The sequence below is a fragment of the Anser brachyrhynchus genome (assembly GCF_964034855.1).
Source record: "Anser brachyrhynchus genome assembly, chromosome: 7".
Classification (NCBI taxonomy): domain Eukaryota; kingdom Metazoa; phylum Chordata; class Aves; order Anseriformes; family Anatidae; genus Anser; species Anser brachyrhynchus.
In genome coordinates this window covers 2,499,569-2,511,893 of record NC_137701.1, presented here as the reverse complement: position 1 = coordinate 2,511,893, position 12,325 = coordinate 2,499,569, and the positions used below count along the sequence as shown (strand labels likewise).

Below are 12,325 nucleotides of genomic sequence, written 5' to 3'. Positions count from 1 at the left end.
ATGGCTATCTGAGGAACAGCTTAGGTAGTTACGGCTCTTGAAGAAAGGCTTGTAGAAATAACTGAAAGCAGGTTTGTGTAGACTGGGTAGACATCAGAGGTGTATGCACTGCTATAGCTTTCCCAGATTTTTCAGTGTTTAGTGCACTTTTGTAACCAGCTTTATAGTTGTTGTTCTTAGAATAAAAAGTTTTCTTTGAAGATTTAGAGCTGTACATCTTTAGATACATTTTCAGGCATTGGACAAGTGCTTCAGTAAGTAGCTATGATTCTTTTCTCAACAGGTGTATTAGCGTGCTAAGAGTTTAAGAGTTTCCCTGTTTTCTCCATGGAATGCATTCATATCTCTTGATCCGTCTGTTGTGGTATTATTATTATTATTATTTTTTATCCATGCACCTGGCTTGCCTATTCTGTTTGTGCTCTGAATTGGGAACATAACTCTGCAAGAAACCCAGTCTTATACAGATGAATTTATTGATCTATGTGTTTCATGAGAATTAGGCTCACATTTGTGTTCTCAAAAATAAGAGATTAAGGGCTTTTTTAATTTTTTTTTCTTCCCAAGAATTAAATGAAGCATTTATTTCTCATGTTTTATCTTCTGCTGTGAAGAGTGAAATATACACAGAATTTGCGGTAGTTTTTTTCTTTTCTTTCAATAGTGTTTGATGACCTGTGAGATATTCTGGCTTTGCTAACATCAGTGATAGGCTTCCAGTCTTCAAGGGCAGTGGGGTTTACCCCTACTGTGTTGGGATTTTTAGATGATAGCTTGATAAGCATGTTGTATAATTATGACTTGCCCAAGCTCTTGCTACTACTTAAAGTTTCAGGTTTATATGTCTATCTTCTCTGTAGACTTTTTTTCTTTTCCTGTAGAAATATAACTTCATATCATGGCAGTTGTGCCTCTTCCATCTATCTCCGGACTCCTGTGGATGAGCAGTGAGGCCTGGCTGAAATGGCCCTACATCCTGTGACAACTGGTAGGCTCTTCTTAATAGACTGGTCCAGCTTCTCAGTACAGCCCTTAAAGTTGTGGACTCTTGGTCTGGAAAGCCCACCTTGATATGCCTTGCTGTTTCTTGCTGAAATCTGTTTTTTGGTGAGTGAGTACCATTTCACCTCTGAGATACCTCAAGTGCTGATGATGGCTTCTTGCTTTGGAGGGTGTTGACTGTGAGTCCTGACCCCTGTTTTTAGATGAGCGTGGCAGATTTTTTTGTTGTAATTTGGAATGGAGCCTCCTTTGGCACCAAGCATTGCAAAAGACAATTTTCTGTTAGAGAAACAAGCTGTTCCTGGTACATTCTCCTGCATCTGTGCTCATACGGATCTTCTCCTGTTCCATTACCATGGATATTTGGCAGGGCCATGAAACCTCTGGGCGCTCGCTCAGTAGCCCAACCTGTAACACCACTACTTCTAGAATTGGGATGCTTTGGGAAAGAGCAAAGCATCCAGGGGTCCTAGAGATGCCATGTATCCCTGCCCCTTTCCATCCCCCAATGTCCTCCCATATCCTCCTGTCTTCCCTCTGTCCCAGTCCATCCTGCACCCCACCTACAGTTCCCTCCTAACATGCTCCAGCCCCTGCTGCAGAATCACCTGTGTGCCCCAGCCCCACCATGTCCATGTAGCCCCCTTGGCCATGCACAGGTGATATCAAGGTTGGGCTCATCCCACAGCAGTGACTGCAGGCACAGCTGGGTCAGCACCTCCAGCACCACCAGCATGTCGTGGGGGCAGGGACCCTCATGTCCAGCAAGACCCTGCCAACTGGAGTAATGCTGACTCATGGGGACTTAGGCTTTGGGGACACCTATCCACAGGGACTCAGGCATCTAGGAGACCCACTGATCTGTGGGGACCCCTTTTTATAGAAAAACTTGATACTGCAAAGAAACAAGGGGTATTAGTAAATATTAAGTTGAATAATGTTTCTTTGTGCTACAAACACTATATGTTTAAATTAACTCATCGCATTCAGTAACAAGTTTTGCCAGCAAATAGGCAAAATGTTCTGTGTGAAATAGTTCACTTCTAATAGCTCAGGATCTGTCAGACTTTTACCAGATGAATAGTTATTAAGTGAGGATATATGCACTGCACTATTTAATATATAATGAAACTCTTTTGATAAATATATGAGCTGAGATTAAGGCTGCTAATTTAATCACTGACAGCAGAGTCTCTGTGTATGGAAAATAACCCTTTTGCATTGAAACGTTCATTTCTGCTAATTTTTCCATGTGGTTATTATACTTGCAAAGATCCAAAAAAGGCCATTTTCCTGGAGGCAGAAAGAAAACTACAAAAGCTTTAGAGGCAGCTGGGCAGGGAGCCGTGGGTCTGACTTTGCTGACAGAAAAAGTGATTTGGAGGGGAGCATAGTCTGACGTTTTATTGAGAAAGTCCTCGGGTAGAAAACTGCTGATTAGTTTCACCCTAGCAGTGTCAACTGAGTCTGACCACCTTATTTCCCAGCTCCCAGTGCCCGTTTCAGGTGCTTGGGGGAGAAGTGTGGTTCCTTGCTGGGACATGGATGACTCTGTTGTGGTGTTGCTGGCTGGTTCTCCACCCCCAGCACAATGATGGTTTCTGAAAATTACTGCTGATTTCTCAGGAACAGATTGTATGTTTTTGTATGAGGGCTGCATCTGCTGAATGTTAAATAGATTTTGTGTGTACCGGTGTCAGGAGACAGAAAGAATAAATAGTCCCTAAGCAGACAGAAAGGCTATATTTAGGTCTAGGCTGAGTATGCCCTCTGCCTGCCAAATGCAAAAAAAAAAAAAAAAAAAAAAAAATCAAAATGCCTCTTCATTTCCTGCTGGACCTTTATATATAATTTTTTTCTTCATTGTGTTTTAAAACTTTCAAATGTGGATACAGTCTAGTGTTGGGAAGCTGCACAGTCCTGCCTCTGTGACAGCCTCAGAAGCATACAGTTACTTCCAGGCTCCAGCCACAGCCCTGCCCTGCCTGATCATCAGCTCACTGAGCCTGACCTGATCTGTGGGCTGACATTCTGACCCAGCCTCAGCCTATTTCCACCCCCAAGGTCTTGCCCCTGGTTGCCCTCACCAAGCCTAAACATAACTCCAACTCACAGGGGTACATCCCAGCCAGGCCTTCCCTACACTGTCCCTATCCCCATCCCTAGGGAACTGGGGCTGCCTCCCGGCTTCCCTGCTCTCTGGCTGGGGTGGTGGGATGGGCTGTGGCTGTGAGACCCAGCCCCAAGGGTGACCCCACTGCTCCTGGCCTTCGCAGTGCCCCAATGCATGTGGTGTCCAGTCTTCCAGACAACACCCTGTTATGCTTTCAGCTATTATGAAAGATTAATCCACAGAAGTCTTAGGTTAAAGGGAACATGAAGGACTTCCATGATTCCTCCTTTATGATTTTTCACGGAGAGCACAAGACTCCCTTTTAAAGAGGCTTTGTGTCTTCGGACTTTGCAAAGCATGGGGAGCGTGCCTGTGTTGCAGCAGAGTACAGAAGTACCTGAGCAAGTGTTAAATGAAGTGCTTCGGATATCACAGAGCAATCCAGCCATGGAACTCAGCATGAGCTAAATTTACCCGACTTCTCTGCACTGTAGACATACTCTGGTTTAGAGGTTTGACAAATGGTCTGTAGGTTTGAAACAGCTTCAGGAACAGCCTGGCATTAATCCCAGGCTGAAACAGGAAACAAAGAGTGCCAAGAGACATTGAAAAAAGAACAAGAATTTCTTGTCACAAGCACTCAGAGGACTTTAGCCCTTGAAGAGGAGATTCTGAGCTCCTGATGTGAGCAGACTTTCATATACTGCTTTCCAGTTTTAAAATTGTACAACTGGGCTTGGTCTTTTGTTCCAGCCACTTCAGAATTTGCTAAAAACCTGCCAGTTATAGGAAGCCTCCTTCCCTCCCCTTTTGTCAAGAATGACTCTTGTAAGTAACGCTGAGCCTATGCATACTGCTCTGCTCTATCAGGAATTAAACTGCAGTTTGTCATGAAATGGAGAAACACAATGTGCACCTTCATGAGGAAAACAGTTGAGGAGATAGGATATCAACTCTTATTTTCTACTAGAGGTGTTTTTTATTTATTATTTATTTATTTACTTTTTTTTTTTTTTCTAGAACAGCCTGCGTTCCTGGTTTGAAGCTGTGATGGGGAGATTCAGGCTGGATATCAGGAAAATGTTCTTCACTAAGAGGGTGGTCAGGCACTGGAGCAGGCTCCCCAGGGAAGTGCTCATAGCAGCAAGCCTGGTGGAGTTCAAGAAGCATTTGAATAACGCTCTCAGACACGTGGTCTGTTTTATTTGGTGGTCCTTTGGGGACCCTGGAGTTGGACTAGATGATCCTTGTGTGTCTCTTCCAACTTGGGATATTCTATGATTCTATGTTTCCCTAGTTTTCCCTTTTATATATTGCTTCTTTCCATGTGTAGACTATGAGTAAATGTGAGTGGAGAACCACAAACTCCATGAGCCCAGAGTGTTTTGGAGCACGCTGTAGCATGAAAGTTGGGTTGGTAAGGTCCTGTCTAATGCCCAGTACAAAGTCATGCTTTGTGACCTGCAGTTTCAGGAATGACAGCTCTGTTTTAATTCCTTCAGTACATGTTTATGACTCACTGGGTCATCTGTGTTTTGAATGTAGCAGATTCTGTTGTGTGGGTACATATGTATGTGGTGTATATGTAAGTGAGAAAAAGCTAGGGTTGAATATCTGACTACTAGTACTTCTTACTTCTATAAAATAGAGGTGGCTAGGGTAGCCTAACCTGAAGCTAAAAATGCAGTAAATACTGGATGGTGGGATTAGGAGCTTTCTGCACAACCCATTGTAAAAATAGTGAAGAGTTTTTGCACAACCAAATGCTTGTTGCTAGTATGGAGCAGAGTGCTAGTCTTCTAGCTGAATTGCAAATTCAAAACTGGCTATGAATGACCAAGGGAATGATAAAACTTTCTTTAACCAGACAGGTAAAAACACGCAAATCCTTTATCTTTGTCTCCAGTAAAAATGCTCCTCTGGTTCAATTGTCACTTAAATGAGTATAAATCAGGAATAGCTCATGTAAATCTTACGTCTGTGCTGCACCTTCTGGTAAGTCTCATGGGCTTGACAGTGATACGATCTAATTTAAAGTGTCATTGAGGATTTATTCAAAATGAGTTTTACAAGAGTACTCCGCAACATTTCTCTATTTGAAAGGAGAAAGTAGGTTAAAAGAAAGATAATTTACAAGGAAAAGTCAAGGCAAGAATAATCAGCATGAGGGCCTGGTTAGACACATGACAATGGTTAATCCTTACTGTTACTAATCCTTCAGGCCAGGATTGCAAAAATTAAAGTTTTTCTTTTCTTTCTCGTGTATTACCAACTGCTTAGAGGACAGAGCAGCCCCAGTTTCCTCATTTTGTGTCAGGTTAATAGGAACAGTGTAAAGGACAAGATGCAGCATGTTAAAGTATATGCCTATGGGCTACATACCTCATTCAACTGGAAAACTATTGCCTTATAAATCTAAATAACCAAGAAGAATGAAACCAGAGCCTGATGGTGCCCAGTAACGTGGCCAAGAGACAGTCATAACGACCAGGCATATGGGCAGCCAAGTGAATAACGCTGCCAGGAGGGATGTCTGCAGTGCAGAAGTTGGGAAATGCTTATTAAAAGTCCTAACATGGCTGCATGCCCCTGAGAAGTCACTTCTGTTGAAAGAGGCATCTTTCCAGACTGCTGGTGAGTTTCTATATGTGTTTTCATACTTGTGCATTTTGGATGTGTTTAGCTGAAGCTGACTTGTTCTTCCTATCAATATCTGATGCCTCCTATCACACCCATTATTTCAGTTTATCATCACCCTCCTGGGAAACTTCAACAAAAATGGCTGGAAACCTCCCCTCCTGCATCATTTGCTGAGCAATTCAATCAGCTTAGAAGGAAAGGCTTAAAGCCAAAAGCTACAAGTATGCTAAGCTTTATTTTGGTAAAGGAAACACTAAATCTATCTGCTGTTTGTTTTCCTTCTTTTCCTTTTGCTGCACTTCGTTCTCATTGTATGTGCAAGGTGAGGATGAAGTCTGCCTCTGTCAGAATGTGAATGCTGTCAAAAATAGACATCTCTAGTAAGGTATTTTGGTTTAAGTGTGGTACATTTTTTTTGTGTTATAGTTAAGGATATATTCGTGTCAATTTTCTGGCAAGCTGATCAAAGGTACTGCTTTGCAATCTTTCACTCTTTTTCTTTTTTTCTTTTTTTTCTTTTTTTTTTTTTCCTCCATGACATGAATACATTTTTGCTCAGAAGTTTTATTCCTTATTTTAAATAAAGTCTTGGTACAATACTATCAGCAAACTAAACATAAAACAAGTTGCTATGCAAGGCTAAACAATGAATCTATGATATTTTTTTCCTATTTAGTCATTCTTAGAGTTTTACCACAATAATATTTGATTATTGTAGGCAAAGTCATATCAATAATATTTAAGATAAAATAGAAAGCAGGACTTCTTAGCATTGCTGCTTCTAGAAAACCATGTCTGCTTCAAAACAGCCTTAGGAACTTGACTGCATCTCAGCAGTCAAGAGATTGAACACTGTGATCATCACCGTCACATTCTGATGCATAATATTGCTGTGGGCTCTTGAGTGTTACTCTCTTGCACTCAGAATACTGGTGCTCGTTCTGCTGGCAGTCTGTTCAGCCTATCACTACTAGAAGTGCCCTTGAGACTCATTTTGTCATGTATATGGCCTTTCAAAGTCTCCAGGTAAGAGAAGTGTTAAGTCCACATGATGTACATAGTTGTACATAGTTGTTGACAGTTACAAGACTTTTTCTGTAATCACAAGTGGCAAGTTCAGAATACAGTTATTGCTGCTGTTGTCTTTTTAAAACTTCCTTATGCTATTCATGTCAATGTCACTATTTGAAGAAGGTGAAGGAGCTGATGAAGTTAAATTTTGAGATCATTTTACCATCACAAAATGCTGAAGTGTGACTGCAAATGTTCTTCATAAAAAATGGATAGAAGACCTGTGTTTCTTCTCCCTGATTCTATTTGAGTGGAGGAAATCCTGATTCATGGTGGCAGGCAAGACAGAAGGGCCAGAACCCTAGGCTTTTGATCCCAATTAGTCAGGGAAAATGCATAACAACATTTAAAAATTAAAAATTTGAGTGTTGGCTCCTCCTTGGAAAGAAACATAAGGCTGGAGGTTGTGTACTTGTCAGATAGTGGTTAAAGCCACTCATTCCCCAAGCAGCAGCAGTGTCTTTCTGTGTCTTTACGGACATTTACCTGTTAGGGTTTGTTAAGTGCCTCTTCTGGACTCTGAAGGACACTACAGCAGCCTACTACTAATTATCTTCTAATCTGCACAAAAAGTTGTTTCCTCTTCCACTCTTAAGGTTTCAGAACAGAGCTTTTCTAAGCTAAGAGCACAGAATTTTAAAGAAATGCATGCACCTTAGTGTGCATATCAATACACATACACAGAGATATATGGACTGATCTTCTATTAATGACTGTGAATGGTGATGGATATAGGAAGACACAATACGGCCTTAAAAAATAACTTGTTAGTATGTGGTGCAGTACAGGCTACTATTGCAACTTGTTTGTCATTTGCAAATCAATAAAATTACTTTTCCAGACATGAGTGAGAATTAGTGAGGTTTAATGTTATTCTTGATTTTTGTTTATTTAAAAATCTCTCTGACTAATATCTTCACTAGTAAGTAGCAAACATTCTTGGCTTGTGTAAAACAGCACTGAGATCACTGCAATGTGCTCACTGATGCTAAATACTGTAGACCTCCTGCACATTTTCAGTATGTATCCACTGCTTTGGAGCAGTGGTACCTGCAATTGTGTGGCTTTCATTGGCACGTGTAAGAAATGAGATGTGTTTTTTAACATGATTGTCTCAGTTTCATCTGGGGGGGTTTACAGTGTTGATCTCAGATCTCAGCAGCATACCCGATGTGACGTACTAAAATGCAATTTTGGACAGAAATGAGTCTGAGGTCCAGCCACCAGAGACTCTGAAAGCTTCTCTGCTGAATGTTGATACCACTGTGGGAGTACGGTAAAGAAGAAATGTTTGCATTAGGAATTATGCTGTCTTTACTTGGCATCTCTGTCACTGCACCATGAACTAGAACTTGCTCAGTTGCTGTATAAGCTCATGACTAGATTGGCATTGCATTTGTGAGTCTTCTATAAAGGAAAAACATTACAATGTACTTAAAATTGCCCTTGGCTAAAGTCATTTTAAGTGAGAGAGTATGAGTGTGATTTACAGCAAAGGTCCTTTCTTCTTTCTAGATTGCTGAAGGATGAAGATCCTCACTCTCCCTGCCTGTTTGAACTTGGGTACTGATCTGTGTGGCAGCAGGACCTGGGGTTCCTTGCAAGGTAAGGTCTTTGAAGCTCTTTAAGTTGCTGAATGCATGTGGATGTCCATAGACAAGAGGGTAATTATATGTCTGGAAAATAATTTTCACATGTCAAGATTATTATACACAGCAGATGAAAGATGGGAGAGAGACAAGCACATGAAGGAGAGGCAGCAAAGGCTCATTGGAGTAAAGATCTTGGGATGATATGAAGCTCACAATGGGAATGGTGTGTCACTTCAGCTGCTAACTCTTCAGGAACAGATTTCTATTCGTATCTTGGCATTGGCTCTGCTAGTGGGATCACTTTGTCTGGAATAACTCCTATTATGCTATTATCTGGAGCTCCTAAGAAGTATCGGTCTACAGTGTAATTGTGCATTGTATCCAGTCAGATTGTAACACACCAGAAAGGTCAAGCAGTATATAGTGGAGTCCACAATTATCAGTCCGTTCCTTATCACATTAGTTATCTTTCTTTTTATTATCTTCAGTACTACAGGATTAGTCAGGTCAATAGCGCTGAAGTGACATACCACCTCCTTTCATTTGTGCTTTTAGATGACATATCCCTAGTTTTCAGGTACAGAATGGGAGGAAGGATATAGGGTAGCCTAATTTGGGTAGCTAGTGTTGTCCTAAAATACTACCTAGTCTAGAAATAGCAGCTTTTCTTAGGTACACTGAATAGAGGCATGACTGGTTTAGTCCTCTGAGGCGCTTCTTGTCTTTTGAGAACAGTGACTAAATAAAGAGTTAACCAGCCTAAACAGCAAATTTAGGTATCAAACCTCTGGCTTTGTTTTGGAGCTCAGGTTCTACTTATTCTTGTATAATTTGTGTTCCCCTACACTCTCTTATTCAGAACTGTAAGAAGTAAGTGGTCATCAGGACAAAAATACTATTGGCAGCTCTGTGGCCATTGGAGAACATATTTGTGTTCTGCACGTTCCTCAAATATTGCAGCTGATAACGAGTTGAACTCCCTTTTGCCAGCCTCATAAAGATGAGGACTGCAGAGTTTAATCTCTCTCTCTCCCTCCTTTTTTTTTTTTTTTTTTTAGATAGGTTTGTCCTTCTAAAGAGCCACAAGACATTCTTAAAATTATTATTGGAAATCTAGTAGTTTGCACAAGAGAAGTCATAGGGTTTAAGTTTATACTAAAATAAAGTGAATATTCTGCATCTTCTTATGAAGGATAGCACTCTTAACTGTCTAATAATTAAAGCCTCATATGTTGGTGGAAGCAGGAAGGATGACTTATAACAGAAATCATAGAAAAATAGCTTGTCTTACTTCTAAACCATTAAGCATAAGCATTAAGATGTTACTATCATCTTTGAAGTCTCAGACATATGCCTTTGTAGTTTATGCATTGCTTGCACTTACGCTACAACTAATGTGCCTTAGTCAGATATTTAACATTACATGACCCTTTATTCTTGCATTCCAATGTCACCAGTGTTAGACTGTTAAAGATTAACCTGGAAAGTATTTTGAAAAACACAACCTGACTTCATTAACCTCTTGAAAGAGCACTTAAGGTTAAAATATGCCATTACATATTTCCAAGCCTAACATGGTGATGCACTGCATGTTTTATTGCTCTTAATGTTCTATTACCAGAGACAATTCACCCTTTCTTATAGTAAATGACATTGTTATATATTTATTTGACTCTTGGTTCTAAGATCCAGGTAGTCTTATGTTTATTAAAGAAGCTAACAAAATGCTTAGGTGGGCCCTCAAAACCTTAACTGCTTTCTGTTTAGAGATATCCATTAGCCATTACTGTTGAAAATGTTAAAACACCAACAGTAATTCCATATCCTCAGTGGGACCAAAGCTGGGCAGCTCCTCATGTTTCTTGCTAATATTCAGGAGAGGTTTCCTCTCCCATAGTATGTTTTCCTGAATAACTGCTTTCAGCCACCCAGTTTGGCCTCCTGTTTACTTCAAACATTTTATGATCTAATAACAGAAATTAATAAAATAAGCTTGATACCAATTTCCGCCTAGGGCTTTCTTTCCCTCCCTAGTGAAGCACTTTGCAACAGTGGTGGAGATGATTGCTTTTCTAGCAGCAATATTCTTCCTAGGCATCTTTTCTAGGGAGTGCTGTAGAGTTCATTGCTATGCTCTGAATTCATCTTATTTGTCTAGGGACTTTGGTTTTTTGTTTGTTTGCTTGTTTTTTCTTTAGTTTCATGCAAGACCTTAGCTCTAGGCTAAAGCCATATTAAAAAATAAAAAATAAAAAAAAGGGAAATTACAGGGGTTTTATCTCTCAAAGGAAATTTTACTTTATTAATTTTTGGTGCTGGTGGAATCCCAGGCAAACTCATTATTTGGTGGATTGAGGGTAAGAAGGAACAGGTAAAGAAGAGGCACCAGATGTAGGATGGAAAGCTTCCCCAGAAAGCTTTAGACTGAACTTAGAGAAGCAACCGATGTAGACAAGAACAGTATTTCTTGGTAGGCACAATTCTTAGAAATTTGCTGAGATGTCCCCTATGGCAGGAGCTGGTGAGAAACTAGTCTGCCACCAGATGGCATTGAGTGGGGTTAGAGCTGCATCTGAAGGATGAGATGGAGAGGGAAAAGCTCTCATAACCTTGCTGCTCATCTGCATCTCTCCCTCTTTCCTGTAACTCCCACTGCCTGGCTTAATGGCAAAAATTGAGAAGAGGCCAGTATATGAACTTAAGATGCATGAATATGGTCTGTAGTACCAGTGGCACTGATTGTGATGATGGCTTGGGCTATGTTTAAACTGTTTTCAAGCTTTCCAGTCCAAGGTCATGCTTGACTCTGTCTTGCTCTGTTATGGGATGAGGCTCGGTTAAGTGCCAACCCATCCTACCTTTGCATTTCTCCTTCTGGAGAAGGGAGCTGTGTTGTGCTCTAACCTGTGGCTGAGGGAAACTAACCCATTGAGACTGAGCCAATAGTCATTTGGTTGGCTGACGGATACTAAGCTTATTTTACTGGACTGTGAAACAAAATAGTCTACTAGGAGTAGATTACAGATCTTGAAAAATATGAAAACTCTTGTGTCTCAGTCCTGGTGGAATATGTTTGTCCAGCTGGCAAACATGAGTTCTGAGTTCTTTCTGTACAGAATTCCCTCACTTTCTACCTTCTTCAAAGTATCCAGTTGAAGCATGACAGGGACTGTGTAAAGGACAGTCTTGCTCTGAAATCATTAGATAACTCAGATTCAAATCATGCTGACAGCTGCGTAACATGCCTAAGTCTTCCTTTTCCTTTGTGCTCTTCCTCAAAAAGAAATGCCCTGAATTAGAATAAATAGCTTTTTTTTTTTTTTCCCCTCCCTTAATCTGGAAAAATAATATGCAGACCTATTTCTTTCAGTATGGTTGTGAGCCTTACCTCAGGGCTGGAACCCCAGTTTTGTTCCCTGTATATACAAGGAAGCAACTGGCTGTCTGCAGCACACAAGCATTAGGATTTTTATGTACCCAATTCTGTGTTTGTTCCTTTTATTTCATAGTATTTGATGACAGGAAAGCTTTTTTTTCATCGGTGCATAGACTATAATGTTTGCAGGTGTCCTTGTGAAATAGAATCAAACATCCAATGGAGCAGTACACTTGTGCATGTGTGGATTCTGCTGGGAACGTGTGTGTTTCTGGATGTCATTCTCCAGGTAAGAAATAAGGGTGTTATGCCCTCCCTCTTTGTTCCCCTGTTTCCTAAAGTATTCGTATAATGGCACCACAACGCAGGGTGATCAGGAGCCAGCCACCCAGCTCTGCCAAGGGTACTGACATACAGAGGAGCTCACCAGTCTCTGTTAGTGACAGTGAGGTGTAGAAGCAGAGCTTGCTGCCCATTCTGAGCAGGTTGACAGCTACACCAGTGACAAACAAAAAGCTGAGAATATCATTT

General features: G+C 40.7%; 1 protein-coding gene across 2 annotated transcripts in view; it reads right to left on the bottom strand.

Moving 5' to 3' along the window:
• Positions 1-12,325, bottom strand: part of LOC308198140 (uncharacterized protein) — a gene marked incomplete at its 3' end in the record, with an annotated part of 176,686 nt that overhangs the window by 44,101 nt on the left and 120,260 nt on the right. The window lies entirely within an intron of this gene.